A 12,242-nucleotide genomic window follows, 5' to 3' on the forward strand; every position below is an offset into this window, starting at 1 on the left:
GTCAGCTGGGATAGGCTCCAGCTCGCCTGCGACCCTGTAGAACAGGATAAAGCAGCTACAGATAATGAGATGAGATGAGACTTCTGATACGACCACATGAGGGCGGCACGGTGGTGTAGTGATTAGCGCTGTCGCCTCACAGCGAGAAGGTCCGGGTTCGAGCCCTGTTGCCGGCGAGGGCCTTTCTGTGCGGAATTTGCATGTTGTCCGCGTGGGTTTCCTCCGGGTGCTCCGGTTTCCCCCACAGTCCAAAGACATGCAGGTTAGGTTAACTGGTGACTCTAAATTGACCGTAGGTGTGAATGTGAGTGTGAATGGTTGTGTGTCTATGTGTCAGCCCTGTGAACAGGATAAAGCGGCTAGAGATAATGAGATGAGATGAGATGAGTCGGATTGAGACACACCCCTCCGTCACACTCTCTCCACAGTGAGGGGAATGAGCGTTTCCTGTTGGCTCGCGCCCTGATTGGCGCGCACTCTTCCTGCGCGACATCTGGAAGGGAGGAGAGACAGAAAAGGAGAGAGAGAGAGAGAGAACTGGGGGGAAAGAGGAGAGGAGAGGAGAGGACGACTGTTCCTGACTCCTGAGGTAAGCGTAGCGGCACTTTAGAGCTTGGTTTAAAAGCACTGAGGTGAGGGAAAGGTGACGGTTAATCATGGAAACTTCTGGAAAGATTTTCGTCCTTGAGAGCGCGCGTGCGCGAGTGAGTGAGACCCCTCAGCTGCTGGCTGTGTATTCATGGCGACGGTTTATCCGCCTGGCATCATGCTAACATCAGGGTTTGTGGGTGTAGCATAAGGTGTCCTGTCAGAAAAAGAGAGAAAGAAAGAGAGAGATATATATATTTTCTTCCCGTCTTGTGTCTGTGTGTTTATCTCGGCTGAAGCCTTCACCCCCTCCTCAGTCCTCAGGCTGGGCCAGAACCACCGCCACGGTATGCGCTTCTATCCAAATATCATCATGTGTAAATATAGAATACAGCTGTATTTATCACAAATGGTCGGTTTTTCTAAGTGTCCAGCCATGTTAGAGCTCATATCCGACCACAGAGGGATGAGGGCTGTGTGTACCGTCGCCTGCTTTAATGCGGCACCGCCATGACAGACATGGAGCATTTAGCAAAGGTTTCTGGAGTCAGTTATTTAAACAAACAAACAAAAAAACCCTACTGCTACTTGTTTAATTGCTTCCAGACTGAACTCGAACTAATGTACGTCTGGGTTTGTTTATACCCTCCTCCTGTATTTCCATGAGCCCTGGGAATGTAATATTTATTCATATCTCACTCACTGAGCTCCATCCTGATTGGCTGATCTCCACTTCAGCGCTGATTAATATTCATGAGGTGGTTGTTATAAAGTCCACATGGTGGTGTAGTGGTTAGCGCTGTCGCCTCACAGCAAGAAGGTCTGGGTTCGAGCCCCGTGGCCGGCGAGGGCCTTTCTGTGTGGAGTTTGCATGTTGTCCGCGTGGGTTTCCTCCGGGTGCTCCGGTTTCCCCCACAGTCCAAAGACATGCAGGTTAGGTTAACTGGTGACTCTATTGGCCCTTTTCCACTACCCTTTTTCAGCTCACTTCAGCCCGACACGGCTCGCGTTTCGACTACCAAAAAACAGCACGACTCAGCTCGCTTCAGCCCTGCTTAGCCCCTAAAACTCGCACCGTTTTGGAGTAGGGCTGAAGCGAGCCAAACCGAGCCGAGTGAGGTTGGGGGCGTGAGCAGACACTCCCTTGTGCACTGATTGGTGAGGAGGAGTGTCCTCACATGCCCACACACGCCCCGCGAGCACGCTGGGATCTGTAAACCCGGAAGGAGAAGAATTACGAATTACGAGAATTTCTGAAGCCTTATGCGCCTCGCCTCATCTATACGCTCTTGCCAGTATCTGTTGGCGTTGTCGGTGACAACAAGCCACAGCACCAAGACCAGCAACACTAACGACTCCATGTCCTCCATGTTTATTGTTTACTATTCGGGTCGTGAGACTACCGCTTAAAAGATCACTGATGTCACTGTTTGCGCTGCTTAACGACATCACGTGACGTCCACCCACTTTCGCTAACTCCACCCAATGTGTCCACCCACTTCCAGCCAGCACGGTTCAGCGCGGTTGTAGTCGAAATGCAACTCCAACAGCCCCACTCAGCTCGACTCAGCACGGCATGGCTCAGCCCGACTCAGCCGCGTTTGTAGTGGAAAAGCGGCATAAATTGACCATAGGTGTGAATGTGAGTGTGACTGGTTGTCTGTGTCTAATGGCCCTTTTCCACTACCCTTTTTCAGCTCACTTCAGCTCGACACGGCTCGCGTTTCGACTACCTTAGAGCAGCACGACTCAGGTGGGGTTTACATTAGACCATATCAGCGGATCATCAGATTAACGTTTTCAAAACGATTAGTGTGCACACAGCAACGCCAATACACGATTTGCGTGCACACAGCAACGCCAATACACGGATACGCTCGGCTCCGCAGGCATCCTGCGCTCCAAATCACTCCGCCCTGAACAGCGAGTGCCCTCTGGAGGGTGCGCACTCCGGCCCTGCGCAGCTCACAGAGCGCGCGAGTGGAGCGCACGAGCAGTGATTTGGGACTGAGCCGCTGTGTGTGTGATCTCAGTGCATGTCGGGCGTGTGCGTCACTTACCACTTGCAAGTGGAAGGATGGCAAGCCTAAAGACAATCATAACTACACAATGGGCAGTATTTGCATCAGTATTTGCAGTATTTTCATACTTTTATACTCTAATGAAAGGTGATACAAGGCGGAAGTCCGCGCCGTTTTTCAGCAGTCGCGTCACATGACCAACGCCAGCGAATCAGGAAGGTGGATGTCACAGTGACGTTGTCCAGTGACGACGCCAGCTAGAGCTCAGCACAGCATATCCGCGTATTCTCAATGTTTACACAGCACCGGAGCTGACACGATCTAGATTGAATACGTGGACCCTGGCGGATTCCTGTTTCCCGGCGTTTCCAGGCGTTTTAATGTAAACGGACAGTGCATCCGCGAAGAAAACGAGACAGATACGGTCTAATGTAAACTTGGCCTCAGCTTGCTTCAGCCCTGCTTAGCACCCAAAACTCGCACGGTTTTGGAGTGGGGCTGAAGCGAGCCAAACCAAGCCAAGTGGGGCTAGGGGCGTGAGGAGACACTCCCCTGTGCACTGATTGGTGAGGAGGAGTGTCCACACACGCCCCGCGAGCACGCTGGGATCTGTAAACACCGTAAACCCGGAAGAATAATAATTACGAATTACGAGAATTTCTGAAGCCTTTTGCGCCTCGCCTCATCTATACGCTCTTGCCAGTATCTGTTGGCGTTGTCGGTGACAACAAGCCACAGCACCAAGACCAGCAACACTAACGACTCCATGTCCTCCATGTTTATTGTTTACTATCCGGGTCGTGAGACTACCGCTTAAAAGCTCACTGATGGCACTGTTTGCGCCGCCTAACGACATCACGTGACGTCCACCCACTTTCGCTAACTCAACCCAATGTGTCCACCCACTTCCAGCCAGCACGGTTCAGCGCGGTTGTAGTCGAAATGCAACTCCAACAGCCCCACTCAGCTTGACTCAGCACCGCACGGCTCAGCCCGACTCAGCCGCGTTGGTAGTGGAAAAGCGGCATATGTGTCAGCCCTGTGATGACCTGGCGACTTGTCCAGGGTGTACCCCGCCTTTCACCCATAGTCAGCTGGGATAGGCTCCGGCTTGCCTGCGACCCTGTAGAACAGGATAAAACGGCTTGAGATGAGATGAGAAAAGAAACCTTTATTTGTCACATGCACACTTCAAGCACAGTGAAATTCATCCTCTGCATTTAACCCATCTGAAGCAGTGAACACACACACGCTCGTACCCCTTTTCCACCAAATCAGTTCCAGGGCTGGTTCGGGGCTGGTGCTGGCTCACAACTCGTTCAACTTGCGAGCCAGCTGAGAACCAGTTTGCTTTTCCATAGCTCGGGGCACTAAGGGGAGCCACGTCATTACGTCACTGTATATGTCAGTTATGTCACTGCGTTTGCATAAACCTTGGCACAAACATCAAAGCAGCAGCAACACGGAGAAGAAGAAGCAGCAGCAACAACAACAGCAACAATAATGGATGACTGCTGCTTTACTGCATCCATGATATCTTGTCGTTTATTTAAAAATGTCGACCTTTTGCGGTCTTGCTATTGTTGTTGGTCTTAACAACTCCGCCCCCCCGCTGACGTAAGCAGTTCTTTCCTCTGGCCCAGCAGAGAGTTGGTGCTAGCCTGGAAGTGTTTTTTCTGGCCCAGAGCCAGTTCTTTGTCAGTGAAAACAGAAAACCCGGTTCCAAACTAAGCACTGGCCCCAAACCAGCCCTGGAACTGCTTTGGTGGAAAAGGGGCATCAGAGAGCGCCCAGGGAGCAGTCAGGGGTCAGGTACCTTGCCCAAGGGCACCTCAGCCCAAGGGCACCTCAGCCCAAGGCCGCCCCACATCAACCTAACTGCATGTCTTTGGACTGTGGGGGAAACCGGAGCACCCGGAGGAAACCCACACAGACACGGGGAGAACATACAAACTCCGTACAGAAAGGCCCCCGCCGGCCGCTGGGTTCGAACCCGGACCTTCTTGCTGTGAGGCAACCGTGCTAACCACTACACCACCGTGCTGCCCACTTTAACCTTTAAAGCGCATATCACGGGTAAATTCAGGAGCAAGATCAATGTAATTCTCCTATTTTATATTAAACTTTGGTCAAATATCTGTTGCATTCTCTGCAATTTTTTTTACCTTGCGCAATACCGGAAAAATTCAGTTGAAATTGAGCCATTTGAGGCGAACTGGTCCGCCTCTGAAAAATCTTGGCATTTGGATTTCCCGGCAAACATTGATTTTCGTGACGTCGCGTGCGGGACGCCTCCCTCTGAATCCTACGTCAGCGCTGGTTTGTTTATGAGAAAACGACCTGGTGGTTTTCTGCAAATTTCTTCAACGTTATCGCGTAATTATTAAAATGGTTAACAGATGTATCGTAGGAGGGTGTAGCAACACCAATCTTGATGGGATTAGTACTCATCGTTTTCCAAAAGACCGGACAGAGAGAAATGGGAGCGCTTGGTCTACACAGGCTGTGCACTGAAACCGTGCAAAGCTCTCGCAGCCTGCTGGCGCTTCCGCAGGTGACGTCACGCATCTGGCTCCAGACTCCCTTGGGATTTTTCCAGACGCGTTTTGTTTATTTTATTTTTTTCTGCTGTAGACAGATGGCCTTGTGCAAAATTACCCTTCTGGAGGAGTGTGTAAAGGGACATTCTTTCATATAAAAAAAACAACAACACGAAATTGGTCCAGAATATGCACTTTAACGGTTTTTAACCAGCACCTCACCAAGCACAGCACCAGTCACTCCTCACAATAATGAACAGTACTGTCCAGATCGCTTCTACATCCATAGAAACCCTTCTGAACGCATACTGTGTGCACTGACTATCAGCATCAGTACTTTATAGTGAACTGCTAGCTGCACACGGTTAAAATGGCTTTTGTGCCATATACATACTTACTTGTGCAATACTTGCACGTGCAGTTCCACCTTTTGTAATACACTTGTGTTAACTGTATATCTGCAAACCTGTTAATTTATGCAAATTTGTAAATTTTTTTATCTCTAAATTTTGTAGTTTATTTCTTTTACATGTATCCTTTTTTGTATACTTAGTACTTTTGCACTACTCCTTCACTGCCTTATCTTTTTCTCTTTATATATTTTGCTGCTGTAACAATGTAAATCTCCTCTTGTGGGATAATAAAAGCTTTTTTTTTTTTCGCGGTCCGGTTTCAATCAAATCCTGCGCTCTGATTGGCTGACGAGTGGGTCTGTATCCTACGTTACGGACCCCAGTTATGGACCTCTGGCGACTCGCTTGTTCACAACATTAAACATCGTAGCTTTTTTTTTTTGTCAGCATTTATCTTTTTTTTTTTTTATAAGATTATCAAAAATCTTAATTTTTGCCAGCATTTCTCAGGAGAACAGCATTAATTTTACAGCATGGATAGCGATAACGACAGTGTTCACAGTGAAAGCGAGTTTTACTACCCTGAGGGAGAAGAAATAAAAGAAAGCATTTCCGGAGAAAGCTAAAAACCTGTAACTGTTGCTAACGCCGAGCAAAAACATGGCTGAATCCTGAATGACTCCTATTTGTATAAATAGGGGACTACATAGGCGGCAAAATGTAGTTTGTTTTTTTTCCTGCCATGGAAGTGCACTTGTATACCGAGGAGGAAGCCATTTACATTACAGCCGTGAATGAGGATTCAAAATGGCGTCTCGGCTCAGTTTTCCCTTTCGGGCGCTCTCGTTTTCTGTTAGAATTTGGTAAAGAAAAAAAATATTATTTACCAGCTTAAGGTCGATCCGTTTGGTGAAATACCGTGACCTCGGCCCAGATGGCCTCAGTCAGTACTTTCAAGACCTTGGTCACGGTATTTCACGATGCGGATCTCCCAGGTGGTAAATAACATGTATACCTTAATACGAATTAAGAGCAATCTGAAAAACTGTAGGCACTGTAAATCAGAGCGCATGTGCATAGCATTGTAGTCGAGATTGAGACCAAGACCAGAACCAGACCAGGGGGTGGGGAGGCGTGACAGCCGTTAACAGGAAGAAAAAAATGTCAAATTAGCAGTGAGTCACATTATTGGTTGCATTCGAAGCAGGACATTTTATCCAGTCACAGTAACGAGGTTAACAAATAAATCCGTGCACAGGAAATTTAGTAAAATCTCTGCAGTTGTGGTCTTGATGGGTCTTGAAATAAAATCCTGAGACAAGACCGAGTAAAAACGCAGTCGATTCCAAGACGGGACCTTCAAAAAGGGGTCTTAAAGGAGATACGCAGAGCCTTTATTTTTAAATAAATTTCTGAGTGGATAGTATCTTCATCCCTGACTCTTGTATGCTGCATAAATGGGAATTAAAAATATATATTTTTGAGAGTTAAACTCGACCGCAAAGTTGGCATTCGAGCTGCCCCGCTGAGCCAGCCAGCCCTGAGTGCGTGACGTCACAGCGGGAACCGGTTTTAAGGCCGAGGCCTTTGACAGCTATAGACCAAAGTCTCATCTCATTATCTCTAGCCGCTTTATCCTTCTACAGGGTCGCAGGCAAGCTGGAGTCTATCCTAGCTGACTACGGGCGAAAGGCGGGGTACACCCTGGACAAGTCGCCAGGTCATCACAGGGCTGACACATGGACACAGACAACCATTCACACTCACATTCACACCTACGGTCAATTTAGAGTCACCAGTTAACCTAACCTGCATGTCTTTGGACTGTGGGGGAAACCGGAGCACCTGGAGGAAACCCACGCGGACACGGGGAGAACATGCAAACTCCGCACAGAAAGGCCCTCGCCGGCCACGGGGCTCGAACCCAGGACCTTCTTGCTGTGAGGTGATAGCGCTAACCACTACACTACCGTGTCGCCCCTAGATCAAAGTCATATAAATAAAAATTTATGGTGAAAGTAAGAAATACCGTTACCGACTCGCTCAACTAAGACTGATTTGACTTCATTGATTGTGGGTTGACTCTCATTAAAACAGGATAGGTGTTATAACTTATGCAACATACATGTACATGCATGCATTTTCACTGATAAAACGTAAAAGGCTAATTAAATAATCAGATGAACTGAGACAATCACATTCTGAAGCAAATTAAATAATCTTATTCCGGTAACTTAAACACACAATACAAGTTACATGTATTAATCTAAATGCAGCTAAACAACGTGTGTTGTTTTTGTTGTTTTGTATCCAAATGAGAGTCGGAGCTTACCCGTCTGTGTTCTCACTTCTTGAAGGCTGAACTTGTGGCCGATTGTCTTGAAACAATCTGACTTTCAGTTCTTTGTTCATTCGCTTCTTCCACTCAAAGACAAGATATTGCTGCTTAGGCGAGCATATCCAGTGGAGAAATCAGACGGCTGGTCCGCTTATTCTCCATTTTCTCCATACTGTGTACTCCGCCATTACTGCTCGGCTCAGGGAGTTACTAAAACCCGGGACGAGAATGAAACGTCACCGGTTTTAGCAACAATGATATGTCCCATTCCATCCCGGGTTTTAGCAACAACCCTTGGCTCACGCTAGGGGAGAACTGGTGCAACTGAACTTACTTTCCTTTTCTTGTAGTTTTCTTTAATTGTTGATACTGCACCCTCTTTCAATATGGGCTTATATAGCCAACGCTTCTCAACAGATCAGAGGTCTCGTACGAGTCTTCAGTAAAATGTGCAGAGCCGAGGAGAGACCACTTTGTAGGCGCCCAATGCGCCCGTGAACTTCTCTCAACACGCGTCCGAATCTTTGCAGTTTGAACATTCTTGGGCCATGAATGCAACGTAAATCCACCTTCTGTCGTGTTGGTGCACCGGCTAGCAACACATCTACGTGGCATAGCGATAAATTAGCTCTAAATGGAGGATCGGAGCTGCAGTATAGCGGAAATGGCGATGAGACCGATAGACTTCTTGCTGTGACGTCACAGATATCGAGGTCATTCACTCAGACCACTACCTATATGAATCACTTTAACTTTAATCGTAAAAATTACTATACTAGATTTATTGTTAATGCTTTAAACTATTCCTGTGCCATTCTTGAGGTCTCAAGGCATTTATAAGCAAAAAGTGAGGCCATGGTTCTGCGTATCTGCTTTAAGATCGAGTCTTGAGCACTACAACACTGGTGTGCAATCTGATAAATCGCAGCGTTCAACAGAAATAATACGTTTTGTGTAATGCTGGGCTCAGACTCAATGAATTCAGCCTGACATGATTTTGTTGTGGCTGAAATTTCCAGTGTCAGGAACATCGAACAGCACTTGTCGTGTGACGTAATCAAAGAACAGCAGCGTGACATCTCGGACGTCCTACGACGCCCTGACGAAAAGTCTAGCATGTCAGAACGATTTGTATTTTCTTGCTTTGTTTGACAGCTCCTACAACGTGTTCCTCGAGATCCATGATTTGACAATTTCTTGACCCTCCTGCCTGATGGCATGTAAGGACACGAACAATGATGGGTCGGAGTTAAACTTGTAGCGTTACTCGTCTCCTCCTGAAGAATTTATGGCATTACGATGATCCGAAAATGAACCCTGATCCTGGAATTGGGAATGAAACACTTGCACCTGTGAAAATAATCAGCATGAAGCAGAATCCCAGCATGTCCTGAAGTGTGTTACTCCTCTTACAGCGCAGCACTTGGTCAGCAATGACATTAATTAATTAATAAATTAATTACGACCGTCACTATTTTCTCTTTTTATCCGTTTATAGTTACATTTAATGTTTAACAATGAATGCAGTGTAGTGTTGTTCCTTCACCAAGTTATTATTCTATCTTGTTTACGATAATAAGCTTGCCATGTTAATAAGAAACCAGAAAGTTCAAAGTGCTCAGATTTTAAGATTTTCCATGTCATGGTACAAAGCAGTGACACTGGAGACTTTTTTTTTCCCCCCCCCATAAACGCTAAATCAACATCTCCTTAGGCCAAACAAAATAATGTATGTGTTTCCTGGGTTTTCAAAATAGGGGAGGTAGGTAGGGAAAAAAAATTTGTTTCTCCCAAAAGTGTACAATAAATTTTCTAGGGTAGGTAGGAAAAAGTGAGAAGTTTCCTTTGAAAACTTTTTTTGCAAAACACTCGTTAAACGTTTGCAACTGATCCCAGAATGTCAGAACTGTGTGATTTGTTGTAGGAAACAATCACCACGTTTACATGCACATAGAGAGAATCGAATTTCTGCCGTTGCTCGACTGAAATCGAAGTTCAAAATGCCCTGTATACACCTTAATTCGGCTGAAATTGAACCGAACTTGATTTCTCGGAATCAAGCTACACGACCTAGTTTATGCGATTTCTGCCGAGCTACTTTGTGCATGTAAACCCTATCGAGCTAGTTGTCGAGCTACTTCCGGAAGTGACGAGTGACGAGACCACAAGCGGGAAACACAACAGCCTCGGTCGGCATGACAACAGTAGTAGCGAGCAGCAGAAGAGGTCAGGAGGAACAAACGAAGAAGAGAAAATGGCGATGTAGAGCTCTCTGAAGTGTGGGTGGAGCACAGAGGACGGCAGGACAAAGCTTCTGGTGCTAATAGGCTTTTTATTGTCAGACTTTTCAGTTTAACAGCCTACTTTTATTCTTGAGAGAAGCGCGCGCTGTGTTCTAGTCCCGGGATGAGCTCTCCCCTCTGCCTCCTTAAATAGGGCGCGGTTACTGGGAAGACACACAAACACAGGTTAATTACCGTCAGGTGAAGTGATTCTGCCACTCACCTTCCCTGGCTCCGCCCTCCTGTCACAGACCGGCGCTTGACCACACCCCCACTGCCACAGGCAAGCAGAAACGTGCACTTCTGGAGCAATGAGGAGACAGAGTTCATGCTCATTCAGCTTAAGGAGTTGAATATATTAAAATTCATGGACGGGAGAAAAACGCGCAATGGAGAACACGGAACTGATAACTTTGTTTACACTCTTGAATAGCTCTTCATGATGACAACCGGAAGTGTACCAACACGATGGGGCGTGTTGCGCCACCTGTGGCTCGGGTGCACAATGCACCTCACACAATAGCCCGATTTCATTGTGTGCATGTAGGATTGGATTTCTCTGGCACCCTGCTGGGACCTTCAGCTCGATTACCGACAGCAGCTCGATTTGGATGTGCATGTAAACGTAGTCAATGTTGTAGTTACTCTATAGTTCTTCATTTGGAAATATTTTTAATTGTTGTGAATATCTTTTGCATTGCAACAGGCTGATTTGACAAGCAAACATTTCTGTCCACTGTGTCGCTTTTTGTTCCGAGGCGAACCTCCATTTTATAGGCACCCGAAGAATCAATGAAATACACTGCGCATGTGCAAGCGGTCATTTACATCCGACCCTTCGAGGCATGAACACAAGGGTGGCCAGTTTTTCTACTTAAAAATCTAAGATAATCATCATTGTAACACTAGCAAGAATACGCAGCATCGTTCAGCTATGTATTCGATTGCATCTAACGGTGACCCCTCTCTAGAAATGCCTACGAAATTTGGCTTTGCTGCGACCTTCGGTGTCCGAGTTATAAACGTTTAAAGGTGGGCTGGAGCCATGGATCAAATCAAAACTTAAGTCGCTGAGCAGCGCTTGCACGGTGGCGAATGACTGGCCGAGGCACCGTCCTACCAGGCCGTGCCCGTGCTGGTTTGAAAGGGCTGGGATAGAGGGAGGTGCGTGTTGGTTGTCAATTTACTCCTGACGGGCCTCGTGTCTTTCGGCAAATACAGAGTGGTTTATAGGACACTCCCTAGCGGTTCTCGTTTGACTCGCCATGTGGCTGCCAAGCAGGTAGGGTCGGGCGCGAGAAATAGTTTGTTTATCGTGGTCATAAACAGTTGAAGGGTCGCAGTGTTTTTACAGGGTCGGTCGGGTAACCGGAAACACACACATTATTTTGTTTGGCCTTACAGAAAACAAAGTTATACATGTGTGTGGTTTTTTTTTTTTTTTTTTTTTTAATTTAGTCATCATCATCTAACCAATCAGAATTGAGAATTTGAAAGTGCTGTGGGTTAGTGCGTCATAAAGCAGAGCACAAACTAATTAAAAAAAAAACCTGCTTAGTTATAAATAAATGCTTTATTCGACTTGCTGAGTGAAGGCCTCTGCATGCTCTTGCGACAAGGCTTTCGCAGACAGCTTTTCGCAGACAGTTGTAATTTATTGTTGAGCGGGGAGTAATAGGCGTGCGCGATGTTATTCACCGCCACAATGCAAGGGGTCGCGAAATCGCTAGGAGTAGTTGGTGGGTGTGGTTAGTGGAGCGTCTATCCTTCGGTTACTTATAATGACTATAACTGGAGTTGTATAGATGTCCGTACTTCCTCATTTCCTCGATCAACCGCTCTTCGTGCTGCTCCATCTTCGCTCGTGTTTTTAAAAATGGCGGTCGTGAAAACAAACCAAACCGGGAAAGTAGGGAAGCGGAAGTGCATGTACAGCGGATGTAGAGTGGACCAATCAGAGCCCTCTTGTCTGCGACGCTGTCTGCGAGGCTTCTGCGGTGGTCACAATTTTTGGGAGGTGCGCGCAGAGCGTCTGCGAAGGTGGGGGGGCTACGCAGACGCTATCTGCGACGCCATCTGCAAGAACTGGGTTGTCAGCATAAATTGGCCTTGAGTGGGAA

General features: G+C 46.9%; 1 protein-coding gene across 4 annotated transcripts in view; it reads left to right on the top strand.

Moving 5' to 3' along the window:
* The first annotated feature begins 474 nt into the window (after nucleotides 1–474).
* The window catches only part of apbb2b (amyloid beta (A4) precursor protein-binding, family B, member 2b), a 169,713-nt gene continuing 157,945 nt past the window's right edge, over nucleotides 475–12,242 (top strand). For 3 of the 4 annotated variants that reach the window (XM_060916615.1, XM_060916617.1, XM_060916618.1), the window contains exon 1: nucleotides 475–589. The gene's annotated coding sequence lies outside the window, so the exon portion shown is untranslated. Of the gene's footprint in view, nucleotides 590–782; nucleotides 936–12,242 lie in introns of those variants that run through there. The other variant, XM_060916616.1, reaches the window with a different exon arrangement.

This window comes from Neoarius graeffei, chromosome 3 (genome assembly GCF_027579695.1).
Source record: "Neoarius graeffei isolate fNeoGra1 chromosome 3, fNeoGra1.pri, whole genome shotgun sequence".
Taxonomy (NCBI): Eukaryota; Metazoa; Chordata; class Actinopteri; order Siluriformes; family Ariidae; genus Neoarius; species Neoarius graeffei.